This window comes from Lathamus discolor, chromosome 1 (genome assembly GCF_037157495.1).
Source record: "Lathamus discolor isolate bLatDis1 chromosome 1, bLatDis1.hap1, whole genome shotgun sequence".
Classification (NCBI taxonomy): Eukaryota; Metazoa; Chordata; class Aves; order Psittaciformes; family Psittacidae; genus Lathamus; species Lathamus discolor.
The window spans coordinates 162,900,336-162,917,823 of NC_088884.1; the positions used below are offsets into that span (position 1 = coordinate 162,900,336).

At 54.7% G+C, this 17,488-nt stretch overlaps 1 protein-coding gene across 1 annotated transcript in view; it reads right to left on the reverse strand.

Annotated features, from left to right (window-relative positions):
• LZTS3 (leucine zipper tumor suppressor family member 3) overlaps nt 1-17,288 on the reverse strand; it is a 53,189-nt gene extending 35,901 nt beyond the window's left edge. Inside the window, exon 1 of the mRNA XM_065662143.1 lies at nt 17,124-17,288. The gene's annotated coding sequence lies outside the window, so the exon portion shown is untranslated. The remainder of the gene's footprint in view (nt 1-17,123) is intronic.
• Between the last annotated feature and the right edge of the window lie 200 nt (nt 17,289-17,488).

The following is a 17,488-nucleotide window of genomic DNA, read 5'->3' on the forward strand; positions in this document are numbered from 1 at the left end:
ACCAGGATACCCGAAGGTGAATGTCAGTGACCTCTAGATGATGATTTGAGACCCCTTATTTTCCATTATGAGAATGATTCCCCCTGAAATCGATGACCCTTATATATAGACCTTCTTCTCAATCATTTCTTTTCCAGGTTGGAGATTTCTAGCCTAGGTAAGTTGTTCTCATAAAATTCAACTCCTTGCCCATTTCCTTTCTCCTTTCCAATCCTATTGTATCTTTTATGGGATGTTGTGACCAGAAGCCTTGAAAGAGTAAAGCAAGGCCAGGGAGAAGCTCCAGGACACTGGTTGTAAGTGGAGTTGTATGTGTTAGATAGCGATGAAGATCATCCCGTAGCAGTGCTGATGCTGGAGCTGGCAAAGGAAGGGGTTGGACACTGGCTACTCTCTGCTTCACAAAGACACAGCAAGACACGTCTCCTGTCACGCATGGGGACATCCTGCTCTGTGCACAGAAGTCATCCATTGCTCTGGCCTCTTTGTCCTCTCTTAGAGATATCCATAACCCTGCATTGCATTTCTGTCCTAGTTCGAGCCTTAGAGATGACAAATTACTTGAGCAGCAGCATGACCACACACCAGCTCTCCAGAGCATCCCTTTTCCCTAGTTCCTTAATTCATAGAATCATAGAATGGTCAGGGTTCGAAAGGACCTCAAGATCACCCAGTTCCAACCCCCTTCCATGGGCAGGGACACCTCACACTAAACCATGGCACCCAAGGCTCTGTCCAACCTGGCTTTGAACACTGCCAGGGATGGAGCACTGACAACCTCCCTGGGCAACCCATTCCAGTGCCTCACCATCCTAACAGTAAAGAACATCCTCCTTATATCCAATCTAAACTTCCCCTGTTCAAGTTTGAACCCATTACCCCTTGTCCTGTCACTACTGTCCATTCCAGCAGCTTTCCGTATTGCTCAGCTCACCACAACCACCTTGCACTAAGCAAATAGCCCAAACACCTGGATCACGCCAAGGATCCATCCAGCCCTAATGGAATGGGGAGATCTTGGTGACCAAGCCTCACACCTCCTCCCCAGCTCCTGAAGCCATGCTTTGTGCTGTCCATCCAACCTGAATCAGTGCAGCATCTATAGGCTCTGCAAAGGGTCTTGGTGCTTTGTGCTGTCCATCCAACCTGAATCAGTGCAGCATCTATAGCTTAAAGCTCTGCAAAGGGTCCTGGTGCTTTGTGCTGTCCATCCAACCTGAATCAGTGCAGCATCTATAGCTTAAAGCTCTGCAAAGGGTCCTGGTGCTTTGTGCTGTCCATCCAACCTGAATCAGCGCAGCATCTATAGCTTAAAGCTCTGCAAAGGGTCCTGGTGCTTTGTGCTGTTCATCCAACCTGAATCAGCGCAGCATCTATAGCTTAAAGCCCTGCAAAGGGTCCTGGTGCTTTGTGCTGGTATAAGGGTGTGCAAAGGGAGAAGGAAGCTGCCTGGGGTTGGACCAGCACCCGGTCTCATCCCTCCTCTATTCTTTCTCAGCCCTAGCTCGAGCTCAGGGCAGCAGAATGCCTCAGCCATGCGTGTGGAATGGGAAGCAGTTGTGAAACAAGCTCCAGAGGGGCCTGGCACATGTTACCAGCTTGCGCTTCCTACATCTGGGGCAGAACTCATCCCACCACAGCATCCTTATTAATTTGTCTGGGCTGTGAGCAGTCCCACGTTGTTCATCTCACCTGCGCTGCTGACAGCGACTGCCGCGGGATCTGCCTCTACAACTACCACAAATGTTCTCAGTGTCTCTCCTCTGCGGGCTTTGATATGAATCCGTGCTGATGAATTACTCAGACATCCCCAGGAGGTTTTAGAAGTGTTGGTGGCTTTGGGGCAGTGCTTCCGACAGCGTTCGGTTGGGAGCGGGACTGCAGTGAGAGCCAAGTGACGCAGATGTGGATCTCTGTCTCCGTTCATTGTGGAAAGAAGCATTTAGACAAAAGCCGTCAGGAAGCAGGCAAAGGAAGGAATTAGGAGGGAAGAGAAGAAACCCCTTCCTTGTGGGGTGGTAGCTGACCGGGGAGCAACGTGCTGTGGGGTGTAGTTGATGCTCAGTGGGTACCTGCATCCAAGGGGAAGCTTGACAAGTTTACGGACCAGAAATCAAACATGAGCCAGTGCAAAATGCACAAAGTCAAATTGCAATCATACAGTTGATCCCAGCCTGGTTTGTGTTGGAAGGGAGCTTAAAGCTCCTCCAGCTCCAACCCCTGCCATGGGCAGGGACCCCTTCCACTGGAGCAGCTTGCTCCAAGCCCCTGTGTCCAACCTGGCCTTGAGCACTGCCAGGGATGGGGCAGCCACAGCTTCTCTGGGCACCCTGTGCCAGCGCCTCAGCACCCTCACAGGGAAGAGCTTCTGCCTAAGAGCTCAGCTCAGTCTCCCCATGTCCATGAGTGTATTGGGGGAACATAAAGCAGGCTTCATAATCCTGTGGCTGTGGGGTTTTCTTTCCTGCTTCTAGTCTGGCACTGTCTCTGAAGAGCCATTACTGCCAATGTCAGTGTTGCATTGATAAGCTATGCTGTTGTCTGGTCCTGGTCTGAGGTGGCTGCAACACCAGCAAGGCACTGCTGTGGGAGGAGGGAATGGGGTTAACCACCCCCCCCCCCATGTCAGTGGTCTTAAAATAGCCGGATTCTTCCCATTCACGTTGACTCACCCATCACAGACCACAAATTCCTGCGGCACATCACAGGGATGTGGGGCAATGGCCTTTCTCTGCCCAAACAGCCCGTGTGGTCGTCTCCACAGTGACGCTTGGGCATCCTCGGAGGGACATCCCTGTCCTCACAGGCGTGCAGGGTGGTGGCACGGAGGGGAGATGCGCCCGCATCCCAGCAGAGTGGGCTTGAGAGGAGGGTGGATGAGCATCCTCATCCTCTTCTTCTGTAGCGGTTTGATGGGGTCCCTTTTGGGGCTCAGACCTAGCAGTGGGGTTTTCTATGCCTGCAGGCACCCTCCTCCACTACAAAAAGGTGTCCAGCAGAAAGCAGGACCTTACAGAATCATGGAATGGTTTGGGTGGAAAGGACCTTAAGATCATCCAGTTCCAACCTTCTGTGTGTCCATCCCCACCAAGCTCCGTTTCAGCTGTCTCCGGCTCAAAATCCACTCCCTCCTCCAGCCCAACGTCCTCCCCATCCCTTCCCAAGTTCCAGAGCTTTAGCCCCACATGGAAATGGCTCAAAGGTCCCTTCTCGCTTGGTGTTTCCAGCTAAAGAGCAGAAGAGCAGGAAAGACACAACCCCAGTTGTTTCAGAGATGGGGGGACCAGCAGTTTGTCCATCTGGGATCACGGCCAGGGGCAACACAGCCTCCAATAGCCACCAGGACACCCCAGGAGCCCACAAAGACATGGGGTCCTGTTGGCAAGAGGGGTGGTGACCACAGGAGATGGGATAGAGGAGTAGGTCCATGTGTTGAAGCCACACGCAAACAGCTTGGGGAGCTCTGGGGCCAGCCAGCTCCCTTCTCCACGCAGGATCCCATCCTATCCCACTCAACCCTTCCCAGCAAGAGGTGTCCCCTCTCCAGCACTCCGATCCTCATGGTCCTAACCCAACCTGCCCAAGGCTCTGTGGTTTGATCACTGAGGCCTTCTCCCACTAAAAGAAAGGTGCGAAAGGATGTGCTTACATCTCCTGCCCTGCTTGGTCCTGCTGATGCAAACACCCAACCCACGCTGCAGCTGGGGTTAAAGGAAGGGCTGTCATTGATATTAAGGGAACCACTTCCTTCCCTTCCCCTCCTCCAGAATAGCTTTTTGTCTTTGGGTTTATTTTCTTTCCTTGCGTTAAAAAGGCTCAACCCTGATGTGCTCTCAATGGGTTCAGCAGCACTCAATGCCTCTTGGGATGTGGCTTTTTTTGGGTAAGAGGAGGAGGGCATTTCATTGTGTCCAAACAATCGGAATACAAACGCAAAAGCAAACCTCAGCTTCTCCTGCTGCTCTTGCTCCCTGCCTGGGTCTGTTCCTCCCTGACGTGTCCCATGTCCTCACCCAATTCTTCCTATAGACCAACCGAGGGAGCTGCCCCCACGCACACCACTCATCCCTCGCAGAGCTTTCAATGACAGATCCAGCAGCAGCACTCCTCCGCAGTGGTGAAAATGGGGTATGCATCTCCTGGCCAGATCTGATGCAGTCTCTTTATGAGCTGCCAGGGGTCTTCACCCCTCTGCTGCAGCATCACAGATCGCCCCAGCCCCTTGTGCTGCTGAGACCTCCTGGATGGGTCTGAGCGCTTCTTGCTCCATTCCTATGGGGCCAGGCTGAGAGAGCTGGGCTGGGGCAGCCTGGACAAGAGAAGGCTCCTGAAGGGGAGACCTGAGAGCAGCTCCAGTGCCTAAAGGGGCTGCAGGAAAGCTGGAGAGGGGCTTGGGACAAGGGCCTGTAGGGCCAGGCCAAGGGGAATGGCTTGAACCTGCCCGAGGGGAGACTGAGATGAGCTCTTAGGCAGAAGCTCTTCCCTGTGAGGGTGCTGAGGCGCTGGCACAGGGTGCCCAGAGAAGCTGTGGCTGCCCCATCCCTGGCAGTGCTCAAGGCCAGGTTGGACACAGGGGCTTGGAGCAAGCTGCTCCAGTGGAAGGTGACCAGCAGGTCGAAGGAGGTGATCCTGCCCCTCTACTCTGCTCCTGGGAGACCTCACCTGGAGCATTGTGTGCAGTTCTGGTGTCCTCAGCATAAAAAGGACATGGAACTGCTGGAACAAGTCCAGAGGAGGCCACGAGGATGATCAGGGACTGGAGCACCTCCCGTATGAAGACAGGCTGAGGAAGTTGGTGCTGTTCAGGCTGGAGAAGAGAAGGCTGCGTGGGGACCTCATAGCAGCCTTCCAGTACCTGAAGGGGGCCTATAGGGATGCTGGGGAGGGACTCTTCATCAGGGACTGTAGTGACAGGACAAGGGGTAACGGGTTCAGACTTAAACAGGGGAAGTTTAGATTGGATCTAAGGAGGAAATTCTTTCCTGTTAGGGTGGTGAGGCACTGGAATGGGTTGCCCAGGGAGGTTGTGAGTGCTCCATCCCTGGCAGTGTTCAAGGCCAGGTTGGATGAAGCCTTGTGTGGGATGGTTTAGTGTGAGGTGTCCCTGCCCATGGCAGGGGGGTTGGAACTGGATGATCTTGAGGTCCTTTCCAACCCAAACTATTCTATGGTTCTATGATTCTAAGGTGTCCCTGCCCATGGCAGGGGTTGGAGCTGGATGAGCTTTAAGGTCCCTTCCATCACAAACCAGGCTGGGATTTGATGATTGTGTGCTTGGAAACTCAGCCACCAAGTGACTAGTGCAAGCCCAGGATCTCCCTTAGTACCCACCACAACCCGCTTTCTCCCTCTGCCAAGTGCTCAGAGCACATCACAGATGGTTACAGAGGGTACCGGGAGCCTCAGGTGATGCCAACCTGCAAACCTGGCTCAGAGATGGGTTGCATCTGCTGTGACCGTGACTCTTGGCCTTGGGATTCCTTATGGACCCCCTGTGACCCACACAGACGGCAAGGTGACAGCGCTCTGCAGCCGGGGTTGCTGGCAGTGACTGATGGTGTTACATGTGGTGGAGACCTGTTTCTGATATGCATGCATCCCATGGAGGAATATCAGCTAATAACATCACCCTCCTGAAAGAAAGAATGAAAGGTCTGGCTAACCATATAGCCTTTTGGCAACACTATCAGAGAGTCAAAGGGTCTTGGAGACCCCAGTTACATTTGGGCTGTCTTTTCTCCCCTATAGAAAAACCAACATTGGTTACCAGAACAGGAGCTTGTTCCTATTCTGACTGCAGAAGATCATGGCGTTTACTCTGCCATTCAGTTTACAATGAATGAATCCCCATCCTAAACGCTGCCCATATCAGATCTCTCCTGGAGCTTCACAGACAAGGGAGGAAGCCACTTTCGATTTGATTGCTGCAGGATGAAGAGCAGTGAAATAACTGAGCTGCAGCAGCGCTCCCCATCCCCAAGCTGGAGATCAGGAAATTGCTGATAACAACAGAGAATAGGCAGAAACGCTCAATAATTTATCTTCTGGCTCTGGCAAAAGCAGGCTGGTGTCCTTGTATTGCACAGGGGCAACCAAGTGCTTTCTAGGCCATTAGTAACCAAGGAAGGCACTAAATGGCATGGGTTAGGGATAAACGTTTTTAAACAGTGGGCTCAGATTAATTTGCTCCCAAGAGCCCCATAGAAGCAGGATGAGGGGTGATGCTCATCCTCTCTAGAAGTCCTGGGGTTTCTGATCCCAGAAGGTGGGGATGGTGGTAATCGCAGGACAATATTGAAGGCAAAGGGGAAGAAGAAGAGGCAGAGTGATGCATCTGAAGCTGGCAGAAAGTGATGCAGGACTGGAGGGATGGAGCGTGGGAGGCTGTCAATATAAATAGATGCCTCATGCAAAAGAGGACTTTGCAGATTCTTTCAGCTTCACATGGGGCAGGATGTATTAGATGACCCAGGCAGCTTCACAGATGGGAATATACAGTGTGAGGTGCTTTGGTTTGGAGTGACGTGGTTATTCTGGTTAGGAAATGAGTCTGAGTTAGCATTGAAGTGTATGAGGAAGAATGGTGAAGTGATGGATCTGACTGGGTGCCAAGGGCTGGGATAGGGGTGTTTCTAGCTGGGATCCATGGAGGTCCTCCCAGCTTTCACCCTCCCTGTGCAGCTGATGCTTAGAGAAAACAGGCCCAGGAACAGGAGAAACTCACTGATCCTTCCCCATATTTCCCCTCCCACAAAGCTTTTCAGGGATACCTCATACTTGAGGTTGCCTTTGGACCCCCTGAATGGTTTAATGCCATTGGAGGGCACTCATTCTCCATGACTCCTGGTCCCTCCTCACCCAACCCAACGGCATTTTGTCCTCCACAAATATCTAGCAGTGATTTCTGCAAGGGAACGATGCCCTCTGTGAAAAGCTACCTCATTTGCTTTATCTTTAACCCAGTATTTGGGTGATCTCCAGTTGCATTTTGAGGGAGAGCAAAGAGTCGCATCCAGTCATCGCTTCATGCTGTAAACAGGCACCTTAATCCAATTCAGGCTCTGCAGTATGATATGCTTGGAGTTTCGGTGCTTCTCAGGCACTCTGGGAGTTAAAAATTACTGTTCCCCTCTTGGAACTCCTCTGCATCTCTACAAGACACAGGGATACCTGTAAGAGGCACCCCTGGAAGCAAGAACTGTCCCGTTGCTGTGATTCCCATCTCTTACCTGAGACACTGGCCACCGCCAACCCGCAGGGAGGCAGAATTCCCCAAGGTAATTCCTGCCAATTATTGCAATCAGCTAATTAGCGAACAAGATCGATTGGAATGAAGTTAAGGTGTCACCAGCTATTATGCAAGCTCGCCTGTGCTGGAGGAAAGCCATTCTGGGAGGATCTGTGAGAGCTGGGGGGTCAAAAAGCCCCCATGGGTGGGAAATGGGATGAGGAGGAGGGGTTGCAGTGGGTAGCAACAGAGCTAAGGGGGGAAAAGCATTGCTGAGACAACTTAAGGAGGAAAAGTGTCAAGAATGGGAAGTGATCCAAGTAACTGCTTGCAAACATGAAGGGAATGACAGAGGGATGGTGCTCACCAGCCAGGTTGGGATGAGAGAGGGAAGTCAGTTCTTCATTGGGGAATATCTGGGCTGCTCCATAGGGAACATCCCCAAAGAAGAGAGGGGAGAAGGGGGGTTTCTCCCCTCTGCTGCAATGTCAGGGTCAAACAGCCTGGGAATAGCTTTCCTTTCACCTCCCTGGCCACAGTGCAGGCAGAGGGCAGGAGGTGATGCGCATCCACATCCATGACCCACACAACAGCTCCACAATTAAACACGATTGCCACTTTGGGAAGTGAGTTGCCAGCCTGGGCTTGCTTGGGATGCAGCAATATCCCAATGGGAGTTAGAGCCAGGCTTGCTTCATTTCTGCCTGCAAGCATCTCCTTTGGGAAATGCAAGCCTGAAGCTGGATGGGGCTACCGGGGTAGGACGTGGGGCTGAGGGACCAGCTCCAACCCGGAGCTGGCATAAAGCCTGCAGAGGACATCAGCTAATCCTTCCCTAAGCCTGCTGTGATGGATTTAAAGGGTGTTTGTGTCACTCGCCCCCGGGATCAAGATCCTCTGAGGATAAGTGTCCGAAGGAAATGAAGGGATTCTTCTTATTCTTCTTATTCTTCTTCCTGCAATGGGGCTTGAAATAGAGACATGGCCCCTGCTGGGATGCTCAAGGGGTGGCAGTGGGAGGCAGTGGTGGGGGCTGGTGTTATCGCCTGCCTGCTCTCCCTCAGAGGAAAGGGATGTGCGCTGTAATCTTGTGCTGGACTTCGGGATGGGAGTTTTGCTCCGGAGCTGGCAGATGCCCTGGTTTTATCCTGGCAGCTGGCCCAGGGAAACATTATTCCTCAGCCCAGATCTCTGCTGCTCTTTAAAACCTTGAAGGGTGCAAGATTGCTTTTCACCCCCATGCCAAGGGTGGGGGACTGGAGCAAAAGGGTTTTTCCTGGTTCCTTGCCCTGGCCAAAGCCGGGGCTATAACCAGCTATAACCACTGTCACGTCCTCAGCTTCTCTGCTAAGGAGGAGGGGAAGGACATCGACAGATTGATCATAGAATCCCAGCCTGGTTTGTGTTGGAAGGGAGCTTAAAGCTCCTCCAGCTCCAACCCCTGCCACGGGCAGGGACCCCTTCCACTGGAGCAGCTTGCTCCAAGCCCCTGTGTCCAACCTGGCCTTGAGCACTGCCAGGGATGGGGCAGCCACAGCTTCTCTGGGCACCCTGTGCCAGCGCCTCAGCACCCTCACAGGGAAGAGCTTCTGCCTAAGAGCTCAGCTCAGTCTGCTTTTGATGGGAAGTTCATTGAAGAAGGAATTTGAGGAATGACCTCCGAGGGGATGCATCCACACAACTGATGCTGAGAGAGCTGTGCTGGCAATGGGGGGAAACACAGCATGGGGAAGCTGCTCGTGGGACTTGTAGGACTTGTTTTCAGACTAAACAGATCCCTTTTACCCCCTTAAACCCAACAGGAGGAAATGTATTTAACAAAGCAATGCCGCCATTCCTCACGTCTGGAGCTTGAGGCTGTGCTCGTTTCTCCCCAGGTCCTGTGCTGCCAGCTAGGCTGGCTGGTACCGCTCACCCAGCTCACTGCAGGAGAGGGAAATAATCCCTCCTTTCTTTTCCAGCCGTCAGGAATGCAGCTCACCTGCTGCCCCTGGGGAGGGCTGGCTGTCCCGGCGGGCGCGGGGCCTGGCTTTGTTTGCTCAGGGATTTATTTCCTTTAATGTTATTATTAAAAACCACTCGGGGCCCCTGCGAGCGCGGAGGGGGAGGCAAAGCCCTGGGCTGGCACTGAGGAATGTCAAGGGCTTGGTTTGGCCGGTCCCAGCGCTGTCGCACAGCCCTCCTGAGCTGCGGCTCGCGGGGGAGATGAGGTTGTTCGTGCTCTGCGGGGTCACACAATCACTGCTATAGCCACAAGGTTGGGTTTGCAAAGCTCTTATCTGGGCTGCGTCAAAAGGAGCGTGAGCCGAAGGTCGAGGGGGTCCTGCCCCTCTGCTCTGCTCTGGTGAGACTGCACTCGCAGCACTGTGTGCAGGGCTGGGGTCCTCAACATAAGGACGGGGAGCTGTTGGAGCAAGTCCAGAGGAGGCCACGAGGATGATCAGGGGCTGGAGCACCTCCTGTATGAAGACAGGCTGAGGAAGTTGGGGCTGTTCAGCCTGGAGAAGAGAAGGCTGCGTGGAGACCTCATAGCAGCTTCCAGTGTCTGAAGGGGGCTACAAGGATGCTGGAGAGGGACTCTTCATCAGAGGCTGCAGTGATAGGACAAGGGGTGATGGGTTCAAGCTGAAATAGGGGAATTACAGGCCAGATATAAGACAGAAGTTCTTCCCTGTGAGGCTGCCCCATCCCTGGCAGTGCTCAGGGCCAGGTTGGACACAGGGGCTTGGAGCAAGCTGCTCCAGTGGAAGGGGTCCCTGCCCGTGGCAGGGGTTGGAGCTGGAGGAGCTTTAAGGTCCCTTCCAACACAAACCAGGCTGGGATCTTATAGTTCCCAGTTTAGTTCCCACTCAGTACAATCCTCAGCCATTGCTGCTATGGGCTGGTGGGGCTGCAGTGCAGCCAAGCAGAGAGAAACTGAGGTCTGCAGCGTTAAGGAACGTGCTAAGGATGACCCAAAATGCCAGTAGCAGAGCACAGACTTCCCACTGGGGACACAGCGCTGCGGAACCCGCTCCTGGCTGGTGGGGTCATCCCGATTCCCAAAGAGATCAACCCCTGGGCTGTGCAAATGCGGCTGCATCCCGGCTTGGGAAACCATAGGTAGGGAGGAAGAGCGCAGCAGCCTGCAGATGGGAGGTAAGAGGAGGGCAAACTCCTGCTGTGCAATGGCTGGCCAGGGAGCAGCTCGGCAGCAGTGATTTATGATTCCCATTAAAGGAGGAGCTGGATGCTGTGGAGAGCATCAGGGTCTCCCCGAGCCTGGCACGAGCGCTGTGCTTTATGGGCTGTGTTCGGCTCGCTCCTGGAGGTGGGGATTTACGCCTATGGTGAGCGGAAACTGGGGGAAGCTCTGGCTTCTCCTAAAGGCCCTTTGAGAGATGTATGTGTTGGGGAGGGAGAAATTCATCCTGGTCTTTCCTAGAGCCCCCCTGCCCTGGCAGGGAGAGCAGGACCACAGTGCATGGAGCAGGAGAGCCATGGGAGGTGTGGATCCACTCTGTGTAATGCAGGAGACCATAGGAGTGCAGCTCAGCACCCCTGATGGATTTGGGCATGTTTTCATCCTCTCCTTTCTGTCCTGGCCTTTCTGAGCCATCCCAGCTGCTTCCCATTACAGGGACAGCTCTCCCTGGCTTTGCAGCTTGGAGCAATCACACTGGGTGGACAACAACAGGGTAGAGATGCATGGTCTGGCCAATGCAAATGTGTCCTTGTCCCATTGCACTGCTGGAGGCAGAAGACCCCACTGCAGGGAAATGCCTGAGGTGGGATGGTCTTCCCATTCCCAGCGTCTCAGGTGGGATGGTTTACGGCTTGGCTGTGCCTCCAAGTGCTTGCGAAGGGCAGAGCTGGGGCTTAATGAAGGCAGCGGTCCATGGGGAGCGGGGCGTGCGTGCACTAGATCAACTGATATAATTAGAAAGCAGGGACAAGGAGATGAGCTCCTGTGCCTGAAAGATGGGCTGGATTTTTCCAGCTCCAGAAGCTGGGCTAATAAAAGCTCTGACCTCCCCTTGTGCATCGTCTCCAGAGTGTCTGCAGGGCACTGAGATGGACGTGAGCTCCCATCCTTCAGTGCCTCCAGGGATGGGGCCAGGCTGGAGCAAGCTGCTCCAGTGGAAGGGGTCCCTGCCCGTGGCAGGGGTTGGGACTGGAGGAGCTTTCAGGTCCTTTCCAACCCAAACCAGTCTGGGATGCTGTGATTTAGCAGGATTTAGTGACAGGAAAACCCTGGCCATCTGGAGAGTGCAGGCCATGCATGGGCCGGCTGGGGCAAGCAATGATCCCACTGGATTTCTGGGACGTAGCCTCCTGGTTTGGAGGGGAAGAGGTCCAATGTGCCCTGCTGCCTTGGGGCAGAGGGGAGAGCCATGGAGAACCATGGCAGGGGCCTTGGGGTTAGATGATCTTGAGGTCCTTTCCAACCCAAACCATTCTATGGTTCTATGGGGTGTACAAGAAGGTATCTTGAAAACCTGGACCTATAGAGAAGAGCGGTCCTATAGGTACATAGGAGAGGCCCATTGATACAGGATGAAACCCAACCAAGTGCACTGGGCTTGCTCTCAGCTCCCCTGTTAAACAACCCTCCCCATTCCATTCTCCTTCCTGTCTTGTCCCTGGCATACACGGCATTGCTCCGCTTCCAGAGCTTCCTATTAGGGATCAAATCTGCCCCCGGATTCACTAGGTGCTGGACACGGTCAGAAATTGCTTATCCCAGCTTATTTTCCTGGCTTGGTTCGTTATTGTTATTCCTGGTGCTGGGCTTCCAGAGGAAAACATGTCTTTGGGCCTCGTACCAAGGGATTTGGTTAATTCATCACCCGCAGACGCACATGTATTTATTCAAAAGCTCCTCTTGTTATGTTCCTTGGCAACTTCTGAGCCCGTCTATTTCTCCAGCTGATAAATATTTGTGAGCTTGGTTGTGTTAATAATATCATCATCTTCCTTCTGAGCTTCCTACAAAGAGAACAGGATCTGTTTCATCTGCCTAAACCTGGAGCATCCCACTGGCCTTTGATCGGGGTTCGGTCCCGAAGGAAAAGGAGACTCTCTTGTCTCCGTAGTGGGGCGAGGATGAGGGATGTGGGTTTGGTTTGCATTGATGGAATGAGGATGGAAAGGCCGGAGGTGGCTGTTGGGTGGGTGGTGAGAGCGAGGAGGGTGACAGGAGATGCTAAAGGGCACGGAGAGGCTCAGAAAGCAACCAGAGAGAAGTCACGGAGCAAAAGGGAAAGCTCAGCTCATTGGATAAATCCCATAAGAACCAAGTGCTGGAGGGGTTCTCTGATGTCTGAGCTGGCCCAGGCTGCAGGTTCAGCCATCATAGACCCTTCTGCACATAAGAGCTGCCCATGGGCTACCTGCTCCAGTGAGGCTCCAGCTGCTGCAATCACGTTATCCCATGGCCTCTCCTATTTCTATCTACAACCCAAAAGGTTTCCAGCCCCTGTGACCACTCCACAACTCAACACACATGGATGAGAAGGAAGGTGCCATCCACAGCAGTCAACAAAGAGAAGGCAGAAAGCAGAGACCTGGCCACCAGGTCTCGTTTTGGGTCAAACTCCAGCAAGTTCAGACAAAACTCACATTCCTGGCCCAGGGGCCAGATGAAACCAGCAGGATCCACACATTCAGCGCAAAAACAAATCTGAAAGGGTAAAACTCAGTGAAGATCACTGGGAGCCTGAATCCAGCCTTGCAGCTACTGAGACGAAGCAGGAGCTTCTGCAACTCCTCCATCAGGTCAAGGGGACTTTCAGCTCCCTCTGCCTAGAGAGCTCTTGGCTCCAGCCAACCTTGGATTATCAGGCTTAAAGCATCTCCCTCTTCCCTGATAGCTGCTTTAACACCTGGGTTTGCTTCCCTTGCTGTTCAAGGACCTGTGTGGACCTTCTTGTGCACCAGGAAGGTGGACCTCCTCCTGGCCGTGCTCTCCCTGCCTGCTCCCCTCCTGTTCTGGCATCCCCACTGTAAGTCTCAGAATCACAGAATCAAATAGATTGGAAAAGACCTTTAGATCATCAAGTCCCACCTTTACCCAGGAAGGAGATGTCCTTCTCACCCACCGCCCCACCAAGATGTTTTCCTGCAGGAACAGTAGCAAAAGGCTCAAGTCCATCCCTTGGCTTCCAAACAATGGAGGATATCAGTGTGGTCTTGTCCCCCCATGATGATGGTCTCCAAGATGGGAGAGATGAGTTTTGGGTGCACATTGCTCCCTGCTGGGTACCATATGGGCCATGTGGTACCCTGCTTATTGTAGGGTCTCAAAGCACTCAGACCACCACCACCACCTCCAGGATGGAGCATCACATCCTACCCACGGCTCCTGGTACCACCACATCCTGCATGGAAAGGACTCCCTGGCTGCAGAAAGTACAAGCAAAGGAGGAATCCGGTGTCCCAGCACGGGGTATAAAGGCTTTACCTATGAATGAGAAGCTTGGGTGAGGCAGACGGGATGCGGGGATCCCTGCCTGCTCCCCCTATAGCCTGCAGGGCAGGGATGATGGGGCTCCTGGATCTGTGCCTCCATTCCACTTTGAGATCCTTCAAATACTGAGGGTGTTTGCCAGCTCCTGTGACAGGAATGACTAATGGGGAAAGATCCTTGGCAAAGGGAAACAAGAAAGCTCCTCCTTTCACCCTTTGTTTGCTGGATTTCTCTCACAGCCCCTGCCATGGTTGGCCTTTCCCTGGTGTGATCAGTTCCCCTTCCTGAGACAGCACATTTTAAGCCCTACAACAGCTCCAGCAACTCCCTCTTAACTCTTCAGCCTCCCCATCAGGACATGAGTCCCTTTAGAAACTTTCAGCATCCCGGTTTATCCCGGTTTATCCTGCTCCACACGGAGTTATCAGGCAGTGACTGCTTCTGCTGATGCTACGTGGTTTGCACAGTGCATCTGGAAAACACCCTCCCCATCGGCCTCCCTTTGCAAGGCAGGGGACTGTCCTCTGGGGATGGATGGGTGAGCAAGGGATGCCCTCATCCTGCACCACGACATGGTGATGCTCTTGCAGTGGGTACCCAGGGCTGATGTTGCAGCCCCCATAGATCTCTCCCACCCCTATCTTTAGTAGGGCAAGGTCTCCCGAGTACCTTTTCCAACCAGATGTTGTCCTTTCCAATGCTTTTCTACCTCTGCCTTTTGGATTTGGAAGCTGAGGGGTTGTTCCCTTAGGATATCAGCCCAGTGACCCAGAAAAGAAGAGTTCAAGGAGGAGGGAGTTTCATCCCTGTATGGAGCCCATGCAGGCACACACGCCGCTGCGTTGCTTTCTAAACTCTCACCCCTACAACAGGGAGCCAATGGGTGGGTGGGGGGGAATTTCAATCCCTTCGCCCATTCCTCCTCTGCCCCATTGTCATCGCAAGGCTCGGGACAACATTCCCGGTTCCCTTGCGGGATCCCGGACACGGAATCGCGCCTGTTTTCAGACCATTCCCTTCCCAACCTTTGCAGCAAACACATTCCCCAGCCAGGCTGAACTGGGATGACAGCATCACATCTATATATAGCCACGGCACATCACCGCTCACACCAGGGCCACACATAAACAAACCCCATGGTTCTCTGCACGGAGAAGGGGATGGGTGATGCAGGAGCCTCCCACCCCTGGCTACTCCAGGCTGGGGGTGCTTTGAGCTCCTGCACTTGCTTTTAATGCCAGCATCTCCCCCGAGGGCTCAGCTGCTGGCATAATCCGCTGATGGAGAGGGTTTGAGGATGAAGGATGCGCTGGAGGGTGCTGGAAGCAGAGCACAGGGGAGCTAAGGGGGTTGCCAAAGGTTACCCCATGGGGCCAGTGGCATCCCCCAGCTTGAATTAAAGATGCTGTTGGCATTCCCCCTCCTGCCTACTGTGATGTGGGGCAGGACATGCCCTGGTACAGCGTCTGCCCACCCCTCCTACCTCCATTGCATCTCTCTTCAGCCCTCCTGTGTGCTTCTGCCTGCTCCTTGCGCTGCCTGACCCTCTACCATGGTGCATGGGGCTGTATGCAGCTGCATGAAGCCCTATGGAGCTGCACAGGATGCATGGGGCTGCACGGGGCTGAATGGGGCTGCATGGGGCTGCACAGGGCTGAATGGGGCTGCACGGGGCTGAATGGGGCTGCACAGGGCTGCATGGAGCTGCAGGGAGCTACATGGAGATGCATGGAGCTCCATAGGGCTGCGCGGGGATGCATGGAGCTATATGGGGCTGCACAGGGATGCATGGAGCTGCACAGGGATGCATGGTGCTGCACAGGGATGCATAGTGCTGCACAGGGATGCATGAGGCTACATGGAGCTGCACGGGGCTGCATGGAGCTGCACGGGGCTGTATGGAGCTCCACATGGATGCACGGAGCTGCCCAGGGATGCATGGAGCTGCCCAGGGATGCATGGAGCTGCCCAGGGATGCACGGAACTCCACAGGGATGCACGGAGCTGCGCAGGGATGCATGGAGCTGCGTGCAGCTGCACAAGGCTGCACAGGGTGCAGAGCAGAGAGAAGAGGGACCCAAGCCTGGCACAGCTGCAGGCCTTGCCCTTCTTCCCCAGCTACCCATGCATGTAGGGAAGAGCCAGGGAATGCCCAGGGGCTGCCCAGGGGCTGCCCAGGGGCTGCTCAAGGAGCTGTGGAGCACCCAGAGCCCTGATGCTCTCCTCTGGAGCAGAGGGACCAGCCGGCCTGGGGGGGAGCTGCTCGCAGCCACAGGTCCCCAAGCTCTCCCTATAGCTCCAAGCAGTGTATGGGGTGCCGGGGGGGGGGTCCATGTCCTCCCCCAGGCACACCCACAGCCCTGCATGGGGCTCTCTGCTGCAGTGCAGCAGCTCCAGCCCTGTTCTCTCCCGGGGAGCTGGCAGAGGGGCCGCCTGCCTTCATCCTTCCTTCATCACAGCACCCTCTCTGCTGCTCCAAACCCGCTGCGAGCAGGATGAGCCATTGGGAAGAGCGACAGCTTGCTCCTCTCCTGCATGGGGATGGGGCCCAAGGGGCACCCTGGGGAGCACCCATGGCTTGAGGGTTGCGATGGGTCGGGGTGGGGGGGACACACTCAATGCCCACATCCTTACAAAGCCAATAAGGCACCGGTGCCTCCGTGGGTGAAGTCCTAAGCGGGGAGCCCCGTGTTGTGATGTCCCCCCATGTCCTCCTCATTCCCTCCTTCCCCACCGCTGCTGGGCGAGGGCCACCCAGCACCGAAGTAGATGACATAATTCCCGACATAATTCCCAGCACGTTAATCACTCGGCCGCCAGCAACCTCCTTTGCCTGGATCCATGGATCCATCCCGCCCCCCCTCCATCCCCAGCCACCGCTCCCCTCCCTGACATCACTGCCAAAGAAATAAAGAAATAAATGAAAGAAGATGGGAAAGGGGTGGGAGCGGGATATGGATATGACCTGATCCTGCTGGGCACTGGCAAACAGGTCCGGCCCCCCATCCCCCTTTTCCCTCCCTTCCTTGCACTCTATTTTTGGGATGCTGTCATATCCAAACGGCCCCAAGGGGCAAAATCCAGGCAGCTGCGACTTTAGGCACAAACAAGCTTCCCTCCTCTCCATCGCACCAGACATCGGCGCTGGCAGCCCCTCCTCCACCTCCCTTCCCAAAATCTTCCCTTCCCCCACCCCAAAACCTTCCCTTTCCCAAATCTTCCCTTTTCCCTCCCCAAAATCTCTCCCCCCCCCTCCCCCTTCCTCAAATCACATCACCCCAGCGCAGCTCCAGCATCACCTTGCTCCCCGCTCACCCCACATCCCCCCCACCCCCCAAGGGACCCCTTTCTCCTTGTCACCCCCACCCTGTCCCATGTCCCCCCCGGCCACCATATCCCAGTCCCGATTCCCATTCCCCCCCCCCCGCCCCTTCCCCGTATCCTCACTGTTGGCAGGGATGCTCGGAGCGGGCAGGGATCAGGCAGCGCTGGCTCCGCAGCCGGGTGGCCGCTCCCGTCCGAGGGGTCTCATCTCATGTTGTCACATGTCACCATCGCACACACTCGCAGCCACGTTCGTCCCCCCCCTTCTTGCGGCAAACGGCGGCCAGCCCCGACGCCACCCCCTGTCAAAGCGGCAGCCTAACAGCGAGGAAGGGAAGGATGGAGGCAGGATCTGCTCGCGTTGCCTTTAACCCTTCCCTCGCCACTCGGACAGGACAGGGCTGTGCTGGGTCAAGCCATAGCCCTGGCTGGGGATGGTGGGATGCTTCGTGGGTACCTCCCCATCACCACCGCTTTCCGCCCCATGG